Below are 16,059 nucleotides of genomic sequence, written 5' to 3'. Positions count from 1 at the left end.
TTGTGAGCTTGTAGATCGGCTATTTTCAGCATACAATCAAGTGTAAAATCAGCCATTACGACACCATCAAGGCACCGCCAAAATACATTTTAGTCGACTAAATCAACTGTAGATTTAATCGACTAAAACTAGACTAAAACTAACAAACAGCAGAGGGCGCTGTTTTTCATTTTCAGTTGGCGATGGGTTCCCAGATTGCAAAGACTATGACTAGAACTAAATCTAAATTTGCTGTCAAAATCAACACTGTAGGAGGCGAGCAGTCTACAAGAGCATAGGTTTGTATGTCTGTGGGTTTGTGTGTTTCTCTCTCTGCCTTTAATCTTGCAATTGCTGGTCCTTGGGTATAATTTTTCTGATTTCTCTTCTCTGACATTATATTTATATTTATTCATTTATTTATTGTGAAAATAATAAAGATTATAGTGGCATTGAATTTCAAAGGACTGAGTGGTGTCACCGTGGTCGATATTGAGGCGCCAAGCTCATTACGACGGTTTTGCAAGCTGTCAAGGCTACTGAATGTTTACATAACAACAATAATCTCATTATTACATACAGAACACATGGTTCAAAACAGAGGAAAGAAGATCAACTTCTGACTCAGAGAACGAGTACTCCATTGTAGAAAAGTGCACATGTCACTGCGTCTTCTATCTAGATCAACATGTACTCTGATTCAGAGCAAGAGGGGTCATGACTTAAAGGGATAGTTCACCCCCAAAATGACTTTTTTCTTATCGATTAGTCACCCCATGGAGACTTGAATTCATGTATATATTTTTTGTTTTTGTCGCATTCCTAAGCCAATAATTTGATAGGAGACACAAAGAGTCTGCTTTGTGTCTTATACCGGTCCGCTGATTTAGCTTAGGAATGTGACAAGTTTGTGACATGTTTAAGTTCACAATAACTCATACATTCCTCCTCTTTCTCTGTCTCGCCTGTCTGTCTGTCTGTCTGTCTGTCTGTCTGTCTGTCTGTCTGTCTGTTCCATCTAGAAATGCAAATTCCTGTTAATCAAAAATGCGAATGATGCTGACCAAAGCAAACATACACAGGTCTGTGAATAGTTTTCAAAGAGCATTTCTTCCCATATGAAAGTGCACAGCAAAGGTGTCTAACTCTACAAAGGGACGTACTGTACTGCATGAGGGTCTATTTTTACACTTACGTAGGTTAACGTAACAAATAGGATTCCGCTGTGTGAAGTCGGCCTGGGTGACTACGGATTAAAAGAAGGCATGAGGTATGTCTGAGAGCATGACAAGGCTTAGCAGAGAACAGCAATGTATGTGTGTGTGCATAAACATGGCACACACACACACACACACACACACACACACACACACACACACACACACACACACACACACACACACACACACACACACACACACACACACACACACACACACACACACACAAAGAGGAAACAAAAGGTCAGTGCGTGGTGATAATCTGAATGATCTTTGTCACCTGTACCAAGCCAGAGTGGCACACAGAACATTGAAAGCTCATGTATTGGCCTCCCATCATCACACCTTACACAGTGAGTTTAATCTGCTCCCCTTAGGAGGCATATAGGGCATACATGGGCAACTGGCGGCCCGGGGTCCACATGCGGCCCCCATCTTCACTTAATGCGGCCCGCAGGTTAAATATCAGAATACTGATGTATTATTGATTTCATCTGTTACAATTCCAAACATGCAAACATGACCCGCTTTAATTACTTCAGTCTATATTAGCAGCTTAATGACTAGTATTACAATTCTATTGTCTTTTTTATGTTCAATGTATTTGTAATGAAATGAAAATGTTACTTTTCAGGATTCCAATAAAAAAATAGCAGATCTATAAGCTCAAAACGCGTCGCACTGCTACACGTTTTGAGCTTGTAGATCCGCTATTTTTGCTACTTTTCTGTGACATACTGTAGAAGGTGTGTCACAGAAATAGAGGTTTTGCCACCCTAGAGTAGTCAATAACAGATACTTGAGGTCTTTTGTACCAAGTAACAGAGTTTGACAGAACAAATTGAGGATGCGATCATCTGTTGATGTGCCACCATTTCATTTCTTGCTTCCCTGATGCAGTCTGATGGTTCTGGTGACAGGTGACAATGAAAACAATGACGAGGTGTTAACTGTAAATCTATAATCTGTACAGTATATGTATGTCTATATATATGTTCCATTGTTTTTTTTAAAGAGTTTTTACAGCTGCTGTAAACTAAATCTAGCCTGGCATTCACGCTCCTCCCCGATATCAGTCTGGACTTCGGCCCATGAGAATGCGAGTATGAGAAATCAGAAAATGATTTTGATGCTTTTCACTGTTGTACGGACAGCCCTTGAAACGCAGTCACTGATTGAAGAACGTGAGAGTGAATCCACGTTATCAGGCTGGCCAATGCCAGGCTAAACCAAATTGCCCCCTTGGAGATAATAAAGCTTTACCCCGCCTTGCCCTTTACCTTACCACACCACACGCCCACACACGCCCACTCACACACACACACACACACACACACACACACACACACACACACACATGCATGTAATCCTTGCTGAGACATGTGGCCCATAATGCAGGACCATATCTCCTATTTGTGTAGCATGAGGCGGCTTGATGTAAAAATACATCCCCTAGCCATGATGTACAAGTACACCGCCCTGGACATGACGCTGGTATGTCGCAGTGCCAAGCAGGGAGGCATTGGGTCCCTGCTTTAGCCATTATTCTATCGATCACTTTTTTGATTAATCAAATTATCAAGAAGCGTGTTTCTGTTATGCTTATGAACTAATCGATTGACCACTTAAATGATGTTTTTTACTTCATCAAGACAGTATTGTGCAATAATAGTGAAAATAGCCAATCTACAGTATTTTTATAAAATTGTCATACAATTGTCGATTATTTTATAATGAACTAAGTTGATAAGTTTGATTAACTGTTGCACCCGTAATAAATACAATACAAGTTGATCTGCAGTGGTTCGAGGTGGTCTTCCTCCCTGCTCTATATATTGCAGTATTGATACTTTTACTTTACTTCTTTTACGTAAAATAATGGATTACTTTTTCCACCACTGCCTCTCACCGAGAGAGAGAGAGAGAGAGAGACACAGCAGATATAAAACGTACAGATTGTAGCTGCACTATGTTTTAAGCATCTCTGCCAAATGAAAGAACATAGTATAAGAACGTAAATTTTATGTTTAGAATTAATGTTAAAACACACGTAAGAAGGGCATTATTATGGTTAATACTAATGTCAAAACACATAACATTATGGTTGGGATTCATGCTGACCTTAAACGGTGACCTGTGTAAGGATTTTCCAAACATCAATAATATGGGATGGCAGCCCTCTGCTCTACATACTATTGTCAATATAGGCCTTTTTTATAAAGGTAGGTGGGTTTCTGAAATGTCCCCCTATGGTACACAGACAGAGCAGATTTTTAATAATATAATAATAATTTATTTTACCATTTTATCATGAGCATGTGAGGACCAGTCATACAGTAGGAAGATAGGTTGGAAATGGGTGAAGTCGTCCTTTAAGGGGTGTAGATATGGACCTTGTGTGAGAGACAAATGCTCCTTTATTAGTTCAGTGATTCTCAACCTTTTTTCATTTCAAGGACCCCTAGTTTGATACATAGCCTACATTAGGCCACGGACCCCCATTTGATATTATGTATTATGTCTGCGACCCCAATCTACACTGTAAACTCCTGAGTGTTACTTTAACCCCCGAGAGTGTACACATGGAACCAAAATGGAGCCGTAAACGGTGCAGTGTATACTGTATTTCACTGAATATATAATTAACCCAATTCTAAGATAATCTTGTTTCACTGGTTCTCAATGTGAACCACCAGGGGTCCAAATGGAGCCTTGCGGGTCTGTAACCCCGAGAGTGTACAAATGGAACAAAAATGGATCCTTATAAGGGTCCATTTGTAACACTGAGGATTTTAAAGTTAGGGTCCCAGAGATAAACAATAATATTATATATTGCCTCACATGTCGGGTGGAAACCTGTCCAAAACTGTTACTTTTCAGGATTCAAATGCAATAATAGCAAAATCTACAAGCTTAAAACTCGAGCTTGCGGATCTGCTACTTTTGATGCTTTTGTGTGATGCTGTAGTATGATTGTTAATTTACGTAGAGCGTTAATTTACCAAAAAAAAAACATGAAAAGGTTTCTGCCTGATAGCAATATCAAATGCGGGGCCAAATGGAGGGGGGGGGGGGGTCTTTTAAATTAAAAAGCTTGAGAACCACTGCATTATGAATTACTGTATTATTTAAGAATACGCAGAATCAGTGGTTCTCAACCGCTGGTCCGGGGACCACCAGTGGTCCTTGAGGGGGTTCCAGGTGGTCCCCAGCTAAATGATGGAGAGTTGGTAACCAAACGGACCCTTATAGATCTTTAACTCTTGAGACAGGCAAATGAAACCAAATGGACCCTTATAGGTCTTTAACTCTTGAGAGCGTAAAATGAAACCAGATGGACCCTTACAGGTTCATCTGGTTACATTTTACGCTCTCAAGAGTTAAGTTATTGTTAAACATCTGCATTAGTTGATTAAAGAATTTTCATTTTGATCAACGTTTGCCTGTTATCTCTCCTTGGTATCAACATCAACACAGCATGGATGGAATTGTGGACAAAATCTTATCTAATGATAAGAAAATATAACAACGATAACAAATACGTTTTGCGTCTGAGAGTCTAAATCTCATCAAATGGTGGTTCCGTGGCTCAAATGCCGAATAAATAATGGAACCTTGATATGAAAAGGGTTGAAAACCCACCATTTTATACTTTGGCTATTCAAAAATAGCAGATATACAAGTTCAGAGTGCCACGCTATGAACTTGTATATCTGCTATTTTTGAAAAAATCCCTTGCAGAAAATATTTTTGAGATGGGGGTCCGCAGCCAAATACATATAATTTTGGGGGTCCTTGACATGAAAAGGGTTGAAAACCAATGCACTAAAATGCAGACAGGTGAGCTCCTTACCACACAGGGCAGTGAGGACCTCCGGTCGGCGTGCGCTCTGTTGTTGGGTCTCCTGAAGCTGCGCTTCCTCTCTCTGGAGGGTCCCACCTCTGAGCCGTGACCCCAGTAGCTGCTCATCCAGTTGGTGAAGTTCCCGTCGTCGTCCTCATCCTCGTTGACGATGGCGGGCAGAAGTCTCAGCGACATGATGATGATGATGGATGATGCTTGGACGGGGAGACCAAAAGATTCGATAGATAACAGTAGATAGACCTTTAACTGAAATTCAGTCTCCAGAGGCCGCACAGCAGTTAAGGTACAGGTACAGAGTAAGAGAAGTAAGATACAGCAAGAGGGTAAAGCGATCCAAAAAGACAAGGAGTCAAAAGAGGGACAACATCAACCAAACACCGTCAGCGATGAAGTCTGGACAGCATTGAGGTTGGTGGACCAATGCAGTCACTGATGGATCCTAAGCTGGTTCACACAACACAGAGCTCTCCTCCCACAGGGCAGGGCTATAGGAGTAAAGTTACTTTAATTAGACACAGTCAGTGTAGATCTATTATTCCTGGAACGAAGCCAAAAATAAACCCTGCCTGCCGCGTTTGTCTAAGTCTTTAAATAAGTGGAATCCTCTTATAATCCGGTTAACGTCGCTGTGTTAGAAAGTGAAAAGCGAAGAGGGACTAGCAGAATAGTGTGTGTGTGTGTGTGTGTGTGTGTGTGTGTGTGTGTGTGTGTGTGTGTGTGTGTGAGACCATTGCTTTTAATCTTTCCATCAGCCAGCTTCAGGGCCCTGGAGGCTACACTACACACCAGTGAAAAGTCACATTTCTCCCATACTTTCCGCTGGCTGAGTGGAGCACTGCACCAAGCCTGTCAATAAGTATGGAGCGCCACGGTCTTTTTTGCTCACCCGCTGTGCTGCCAGCCCGAGGCAATAGAGGCATGCAGGATGTGTGTGTGTGTGTGTGTGTGTGTGTGTGTGTGTGTGTGTGTGTGTGTGTGTGTGTGTGTGTGTGTGTGTGTGTGTGTGTGTGTGTGTGTGTGTGTGTGTGTGTGTGTGTGTGTGTGTGTGTGTGTGGGTGGGTGTGTAAAGATTAATTGGCAACATAAGTGGCAGCAGAAAGAAGCACTCTTGTCTACAGTCGTAACAACCTGTTTCCCTTGTGTTATGCTCTAAAGTGACACACACACACACACACACACACACACACACACACACACACACACACACACACACACACACACACACACACACACACACACACACACACACACACACACACACACACACACACACACACTACGCACTTGTGTTTTTCAAACATTTTAACCACTTACTGTAAGCCCTAATACACTCGTATGCTAAACGAGTTGCAGTTTTGACTTCTAGATCAGCTATTTAAAAAAAACATTTTGACACTTTTGTTTTACAGTTACAGTGTGTTCCACAATGATGTTACATGCTGGGAGTTTAGCTATATGATTACGTTTAAAAAGTTGGACTAACTCCAAAGCAAGCAGACAAGGCCTCACAGATGGAAGGCCCCATCACCAGGTTGGGAAAACCCCCCCTGCATTAATCCGTCAAGGTCCTCCCACACACACTACAGGGGATAAAGTGGCTAAAACAAGCTTTGCATACTATTTATGGACACCAAATCCCATGAGCCCTCTGCACTAGTGTGTGAGACATGTCTAGGTGTGTGTGTATGACACACGTGTAGGGGTGTGTGTGTAGGTGGTTGTGTAAGTGTATACTTAATAGAATGGAAAGGCCCCCACAACGTGGATGATGGATAAACGTGTCTGAGAGAGAGAGAGACAGTATGATCTGGACGGCAGTGACGGGCCGGCTCATCCATGTGCAATGGGGGCAACGAACCCTTCCCAGCCATTTCAATGCATTCTCAATGTGCTCCATGTGTACTAATAGCTCACAGCTTGCAAACCTGTTTTCAGTGGTGTAAAGTAACTAAGTTACTAAGTACACTTTTGAGGAATTTTTACTTTACTGGAGTATTTCCCATTTTCAATACTTTTACTTCTACCCCACTACATCTCAGAGGCGAATATTGTACTTTTTACTCCACTACAGTTATTATTTGATAGCTTTAGTTACTAGTTAGTTTGCAGATTTAGATTATTATTACAAAACATGCATGAACCACTTCAGCCCTATATACATTTCGGCCATTTGAAAATAACAGATCTACAAGCTCACAATGCGTCGCGATGCGACGCATTGTGAGCTTGTAGATCTGCGATTTTCATTTTTTATACATGTTGGCAATACTTTTGTACTTTAACTCAAGTAAATTTTGATTACCGGACTTTTACTTGTAACAGAGTATTTCTACACTGCAGTATTGATACTTTTGCTTAAGTAAAAAATGTGAGTGTACTTTTTCCACCACTGCTCACTGATAACTACCCCCCCCCCCCCGCGCTCTATTCTGATAGTAATCATCGCTATAGAGTGTTTGTTCAGTAACAGGGGTCTCTCCAGCTCTTTATTAACCCATTAAGACCGGGACAGCATCTGTCATTTTAGATTTTAACCACTTTAACCATCATTTTATACTTAAGCTATACAAAAATAGTAGATAGCCTAAAGCTCATAGCACGGCCCCACTATGATATATGTATATATGTATAAGTATAAGATGTATATCTTCTATTTTTTGAAAAATCATGACATTGTTTGCAAATCTTTGAATATGTTGCTATAATCAGTGATTCTCAAACTTTTTCACGTCAAGGACCTCTAAAATAATATGTATTTGCCCGTGGACCCCCATCTCAAAATGTTTGGTTCCAGGGACCCCCCCCCCCCCCCCCCACCAGAAGCAAAGATTTGAGTTAAAAATGTTCGCTTTAAAAAATATATTATATATTCAACGATTTGCACACATTTTCACAGTTATCAGAACTCGATAATTTACTAAAATAATCGATTAATAATAAGTCCCTATTTTGGGCATGTCATTATAGGTGAAAAGTAAAAAAAATCAAACACTTCAAAAATTTTTAAAATAGCAGATCTACAAGTTCACAACATATCACATTTTTGCATGACACCATTGTGTGGCATAAAATAACGCCTAAGTGGTTGATTGATTTGCTGATTGCACACACACACACACACACACACACACACACACACACACACACACACACACACACACACACACACACACAGTCCCTGACATTGTAAGGGAATGAAAGTGGCTCGCAGGACAGAAAGAGCCATTACACACAGGACAGAAATACCTATTTTTTTCGATTAATTGAGTACAAAGGACGGTGTAGCGTGGTATGAATAGCCGATCTACAAGCCCACAACGCGATTCATTGTGAGCTTGTAGATCTGCTATTTTCCACATTTGTCGAAGGTTCTCGGAAAAGGGTTTGTCCGTTGCACAAGCGATTCCTGTTTTACACTTTTCTCTGGCAAAGCAGAAAAGGTGCATCTATTTTTATTATTCCACAGACAGATTTTTCTCTCAAACTGTGTCAGTGCTGCACGCAGTTTGATGCCGGTGCGCCCTGGGCGCTCATTCATTGACTCTGCCCTGAACAAACCAGTGACCCTGCCCTGAAATGTGACACGCAGTGGTGGAAAAAGTACTACATTTTTTTTTACTTAAGTAAAAGTATCAAATACTGCAATACTAGAAATACTGTACTCTGTTAGGGCGCGGTCACACCACAATTTTGTTTTACCTATGGGGCGGAATCTGCCAATGCTTTTTCAATGAGAATCACGTGGATTGATGGTATTGCGCATCTTTCCGTGTGTCGCGCACACCTTGCGTTTATTTGAAGCAGATAAATGCTCGAGACAGATGCTGATTTCCCCCCTCTATCCAATCGTGTGAGTTGAAGGTGGCTACGGGAGGGTCCTGAAAGTGAGTGACAGGTGCGTCACTGGTTATTGGGACAGAATGCGCTGCAAGCTACTCAGAGATTTTTTAGAATGCGCTGGCTGCAAAAAACTTTAACAGCGTTTAACCATATTTTGGTGTGAACGCACCCTTACAAGTAAAAATCCGGAATTCTAAATTTACTTGAGTAAAATTACAAAAATATTGGTATCAAAATGTGCTTAAAGTACCAAAAGTAGAAAGTACTCGTTATGTAGAATGTCCCATTTCACAAGTTTTCAAATGTATAAAATGTATGAAGATCTTTTGAAAAAGATGTAAAAAAGATGCGACACATTGCGAGCTTGTAGATCAGCTATTTTCAAATGGCCGAAATGTATATAGGGCTGAAGTGGGTAATGTATGTTTTGTAATAATAATCAAAATCTACAAAGTAACTAGTAACTAAAGTTTTCAAATAATTGTAGTGAAGGGGCGCCTGCTGGCCTAGCGGTCCAGGCGCATACCACTTAGGCTGGTAATCCAGCTTGACAGCGTGTCGAAGGTTCGACTTCCGATCCCGGCGACCTTTGCTGTGTCACTCCCCTATCTCTCTCCCAGTTTCCTGTCAGCCTACTGTCCTGTCAAATACAGGCATAAAAGCCCCAAAAGATATCTTTAAAAAAATAAAATAATAATAATAATAATTGTAGTGGAGTGAAAGTACAATATTTGCCTCTGAGATGTAGTGGAGTAGAAGTAAAAGTACTGAAAATTGGAAATACTCCAGTAAAGTAAAAATACCTCAAAATTGTACTTAAGTACTGTACTTGAGTAAATGTACTTACTTACTTTACACCACTGGTGGCACGCACATACGCACAGTCAGTCCTACTGCTACACCAGTACCACCAACACAGTGTGGGAAAGTCAGGTCTGAGAATTTTGTCATTTGGCAACGCCTCTTGCTGAATTTATTGATGACTTACGGATGATTTTTATTTCAAATGCTATACTGTAGTATGTACTGTAGTATAACTATCAATGAAATAAATGAATGGATGGATGGACGAACGAACAAATGAATGAATTAATAAATAAATAAGCTATTTATTTCCCCATATAATTTATTGGTATTTTCAACATACCAATATTTGTAGAAATATTGTTTAATTTCTAAATAAAACTCAAGCAGAACCAGACTCTATAGGGTATAGGTGCAGCCATCCCTGAACTAACCAGTTCCAGTAGGAGACACAAAGGAGACTCTTTGTTTCTCCTACCGGAACCGCTGCCAGTCATCAAATTATTGGCTTAGAAATGCGACGAAAACAAAAAAACATCAATTAATTGAAGTCTCCATGGGGTGACTAATTGATAGAAAAAAAGTCATTTTGGGGGTGGACTATCCCTTTAACACTTCACAAACCCAACAAAAGACACTGGTGACTAAATACCGTATTGACATTAACCACTTAAACCCCATATGGTTGAGCGGAGTCCCTCAGGGCTCTATACTAGTGTATTTTCTGTTTTCTGTTATTGTGGGGAGAGCTTTCGATGAAAATAGCCAATCACCAATAAGCTCACAACGCTCACAACAAGATGTAATAATACATCATCGGGGCACTCGGTGGTGCAGTGGGTAAAGCACCTGCCCACCAACCGTGGAGTCTAGGGGTTCGAATCCACCGCTCTGCATGAGGCTTGGTTGAGCGTCATTATGAACTCTATTGGCCCGTGTTTGTCACTGCAACGTATTCCTACGGTCTGGGGGCCGCACCTGTCAGCTGGGAGTGTTGGGCGGGAGGAGTAGGGCCAGAGGCTCTACATCCTTCCGGTAGGGGCTCCTCACTGGCAGGTGACAACAGACAGAAATGTGTGTGGGGATGAATTAATTGGCATAACGACTAAATTGAGGAGAAAAGAGGATTTAAAAATGTTGGCAATTAAATAAATAAATAAAGTAAGTAAGTAAGTAAGTAAGTAAGTAAGTCAGTAAGTCAGTAAGTAAATAAATACTGACAGGTGAGCTAGTAGCAGTGACAACAGACAGAAATGTGTGTGGGGATACATTTTTTAATATACTGTTTAGACTGATGATAGGTTCTTGGTTTAGCCTACCTATGATCCTAGATTACAATTTCTATGCATTTTGATTTTGATGTATTGCCTCGTGTTTACCTTGCTTACTGTACATCACTATGGATTGAGAGCGTCTGTCTAAATTGTAATTGTAAATTGTATCAAACATGTTCTTGTCCAGAACTCCCAAATTGAACTACGTTTTTGTTCCAGGGACCCCCATAAGAGATTCTTCAAGATTCCACAAGTGGCTCACAAGAATGTACACACAGATACAGACACCTCAAGACATCTGGTGTATTTAGAGACGGCAACACTGACATCTAGTGGCTACAAACAGTATATCAAAGCATGTTATTAAAAACAGCAGAGAAAGACAGAGAAAAGAGAAAACAGATAACTGCAATCTACATTTACAAAACAAAATGAAAAAATGCACTCTCTAAAATGCAGTTTTTTATGTCTTTGATTTGATTGAATACCCATGTGCTATCTTCAAAGTTTTTGACAATAATTAACTGCCCAAGGTTGAAACTGGTACAATAATCATATAAATTGAATTTGAATTGACATTCATATGAAATTACTCCTGGCACAAAACATTTTGAGACGGGGTTCCGTACAAAAATACATATCAATTTGAGGGGCCTTGACATGAAAAAGTTTGAGAACCACTGATCATGGGCCAGTTTGCAGTAGCCTGGCATAGCCAAACTAATATCACTGCGTAGCTATTAGTCTGGGATCTCTGTGTGGAACCTGCATTTCCAAGGGGCGGATTAAAAAATAATGCCTCTGGTGATTAACCCGCCCCATATTTGCATACTTGGGCCCTGATTGGTCCCTCACTACTTCTGACTTTTTTTTGCAAAGGCAGATTCGTCTGTTTCCAAGCTAAGTTTGCAGACCTTTGTCCTTTGGCCTGCAAGTATTTTGCACAAGATATTTGCACTTTATAGCAGTTTGCAGATTGTATTTTGCACAGTAAAGAATGTATGCATGAGTGCGATCAGTGGTGGTAAAAGTACTCAAATGTTTTACTTAAATAAAAGTATCAATTCTGCAATGTAGAAATACTCTGTTACAAGTAAATGGCCTGTGTTCAAAATGTTACTTGAGTAAAAGTAGTAAAGTATTGGCATCAAAATATACTTAAAGTACCAAAAGTAAAAGTACTAACATTTTTGAAAATACCAAATCTACAAGCTCACAACGCGTCGCGATGCGACGTGTTGTGAGCTTGTAGATCGGCTATTTTCAAATAGCCTATATATAAAACAGGGCTAAAGTGGTTAATGTATGTTTTATAATATAATAATTTATATCTGCAAAGTAACTAGTAAATAAAGTTTTCAAATAATTGTAATGGAGTAAAAGTACAATATTTGCCTCTGAGGTGTAGTGGAGTATAAGTAAAAGTATTGAAAATTGGAAATACTCTAGTTAAGTAAAAGTAGGCCTACCTCAAAATTGTACTTAAGTACAGTAATTAGTTACTTTACACCACTGAGTGCGATAGAGACCGATGGCAACATGTTTGAGAAGTGCGATATAGGGAATGCTGGTGATGATTGAAAGTTTAACATGGCCCTGTAAGTTCTGTGTTCTGTGACCAGTGTAATAGGGCTGGACCAAGTCAGAAGTGCAGGGTGTCTATTTGCTGCTCTATGCTCTATTCATTGTATGCTCTGATTTAGAATACACCCCTTTAGAGTGGTATAGTCCAGGCTGGCGTTAGCTAGCTGAGCATAAAATGCTGCCACTTGCCAATTAATAGGAGTTAGTGTGGAGGGCGAAAAGCCGGATGTGATGTTCTTGTCCTTTTTGTATGTTCCACGGTGAACCAACGTCAGGCCTCTGTACTAATTCTAGCCACTAAGACGGTCCTCTTCACAGGCCCCATCGTCAATTTACTAAAATGTATGTAGGTTAATGCTCAGATAGGTCCTAGGGCCCTTTTAGCCTTTTACCTTTTAACCTGAGGCCGATTCTACAAATGCCTTCCAAATCAGTAGTTCTCAAACTTTTCCATGCAAAGGACCCCTAAATGTATATATTTGTACCCCCATCTGAAAATGTTTTGTGCCAGGGACCCCCAGAAGAAAAGAATTGTGTTAACAAATAAAAAATTATGAAAAGTTTTTCAAACACTTTCAAGATTGTTCAAACATTTTACAAAAATAGATGTACAAGCTCACAGTGCGGCACAAAGTGACACGCTGTGTGCTACAGTATGTGCACTGCAGAGCATAGAACACCACCTGCTCTATGTTAAGCATGCAGCATCAGTTCAAATGGTGGCCTCAATATATCATTATATCGCAATGCATTTATCATTATCAAGTCCATTAATCTGAACTCTACACACTCTTCAGTTGCACATTATGCTATTATCTAGGTCTATGTCAAATAGGTCCATAAATCGCTGTTGTCTCATGGGCACACATACATTGCTAATGTTCCAAACAAAAGAGCAAGTAATGATCAGAACTTTACAAATGCACACTAACTAAATCTGATCATTAACATTACTACAGTATAATGCTGCATACAAGGTGTCGAGGAAGTAAATTGCCAGCCCATTATATACCAAGGACAATACAAGCACATTTTCACCAAACATTCACAAGGCCGCAATTAACTGGATGGAAATAGGAAATACAAGGAGGACAAATAGGCTCTGATAGTCATTTGTTTATTAAAAGTTGTTACATCCTCAAGATACTTTGACCATCTCAATCCGGCCCACCAAGTCCAAAAGAAAAACAAAATGACCCCCCCAAAAGTGCACATTCTAAAAGGCTGCCGTATGTTAATGGTTTTGGGAAAAATTTATTTAACTCGACTCCAATTAATACTAATTCATATTTACCATTTGAGTACTATACCTACCTGCATTCCTCCATCCATATGCACTCAAATGTTTTACGTTTATAATGTAAGAGTGAAACAATCAACCTTGAGTCCATATTTATAACATAATGCAATGTGTTTTATGAGTGACCTTTGGAGTGGTGCATACCAATTAAGATAAGATACTGTATAAATGTATCAGGCTCATTCAAAAGTTTTTTTTTGTTATGCAAGTCATATTTTTATTGTAAGGCCAGAGTACACCACAGTGATAGAGTACAGTACAGCTGTAAAAAAAATGTTGTAACTGAACTATTTTCAGTTACATTTTGTAACTGAAAAGTATTGTTGTGAAAGCAACGACCTTATTGTAAAGTAAATTCATGCAGTTTTAACATAATACAGCACTGTGCTTCAAGTTGTGTGGCCCTTCACTCACTTTATCTAAGTCAGTATGGCCCCTTGGAAATAAATATTGCCCACCCCTGATGTAGGGGATCCATGCCTCACTCCGATGGACGCTGTTATTGTGGTGGAGCCCAGGATACTTGTTGTCACACTGTACATTCACATCAGAGCCAAGATCATAGTGACTCCACACCCCAGGCTCTTTAAGACTGGGGTTCCTCTTGGGACCCTGTCATAGGCTTTGGAAAAGTCTATAAAGGCAACATACAGTTGCAGCTTCTTTCTGACACAATGTCCAATTACAAGCAAGTGCCACAATGTGTTCTATGCAGCTTCTTTTAGGTTGGCCTACAGTACTGTTATTAAGCACATGTCATATACTTTTGCGGCACTATTGATCACACTTAAGCCCCGGTAATTTTCATAATCAAGGAGTGTAAAGGTGGGCCAGAATTAAAAACATCTAAAACCTGCGTTTTATTCGTTTTAATAATTAGTGGTCCGAGCAGTGGATGGAAAAACGCGGGGAAATGGTCTGCTGGGGCTAGGACCAGGGGGATATCAATAGTTGGGGGACACAACTGTGGTCAGCTGTCACACGTTAACAGCTACATTAGCGGCTAGGGCTTGGCTTCCCCGTTTGTTTGGGTGAAGGCCATCGCGGTTAAAAAAGGAGAGGCGGTCCCAGAACAAATTCAAATTATCAATGAAGTTAAAATTGTGAGTGCGACATAATCGCCTGAGCCATGAGTTCAGACCGGCGATTCTACTGAACCGCTCATCTCCGCGGCCATAGGTTGGGATAGGGCCGGAGAGGAAAAACGACTTACCGCTGCTCAAAAAAAAATCAATGAGACTCAGGTAGTCTAGTTTTAATTGCTCAGAACGTAGTACCCGGACCGGGCTGCCGTGTCGTTTGTCCCAACATGGACCAAGATCTGTGAGATGGATGTGGGAAGTGAAGCGAAAATATCCGGGAGCTTGCTTAACACGTCTAGAACAGTTGCGCCAGGAAAACAGTGCGTAATGGAGTTGGACTTGGGAAAGTGGATATGTTTCATAATAGAATCACCGATAATCAAGACAGTGGGAGATATACAGGGGAGAGGAGCTGTGGGCAGAATTTCTGGACCAGCGTTGTTGGCTGCAGAGGGGCCAGATTCTGGAGATTGGACCCCTGGAGGGGCCAGCAACTGGTTCTGCTGTGACGTGGAGGGTGGAGGTGTGATCAGTCTGGGGAGCGCATCTCTGAGCCGGTAACAAATGCTCCATGGGCCCCCCAGATTGGCGTCGCACGGCCGCCTTCAGCAGCTGTTTCCGATCGTTTTTTAGACCAGAGGCAGACAATTTCACCGAGGAGGGCGGGGGTGCCAGCGAGCCATCAGACAGACCGGGATCTACTCGGGGGGCAGCCTGGTCAGGCAGCGGGGGAAAAATCGCGTAGATACACCCAGGGAAAGCCAGTTGGGTTGTCCTCACAAAGTGGGTGGCGGGTGCCAGGTTAGCCGCTCCAAGCACCGATGGCTGTCAGGAGCAGTAGGCTAGCGGCGGGCTAGCAGCAGTAGGGCTGATGTCAGGCGATCCGGGTCGAGATGTAGCCCACTGCGTTTCCCAGTTGGCGAGACATATTGCTTCTCCGGCGGGGATTATTTAACGTCGATGGCAGCAACTGGATCGATGACTGTCCATGCGACAAAGGAGATCGATATGTCAGCTAGACTATGGGATGGTAACAGTTTGCTACCAAAAAAATACCTAACGTCAATGATGACATTATGCGCTGTGTTCCACCATGGCTTTTTGATCTAAA

The sequence above is a fragment of the Gymnoscopelus braueri genome (assembly GCF_963280865.1).
Source record: "Gymnoscopelus braueri genome assembly, chromosome: 6".
Lineage (NCBI taxonomy): Eukaryota > Metazoa > Chordata > Actinopteri > Myctophiformes > Myctophidae > Gymnoscopelus > Gymnoscopelus braueri.
Note: the sequence above shows the minus strand (reverse complement) of the source record.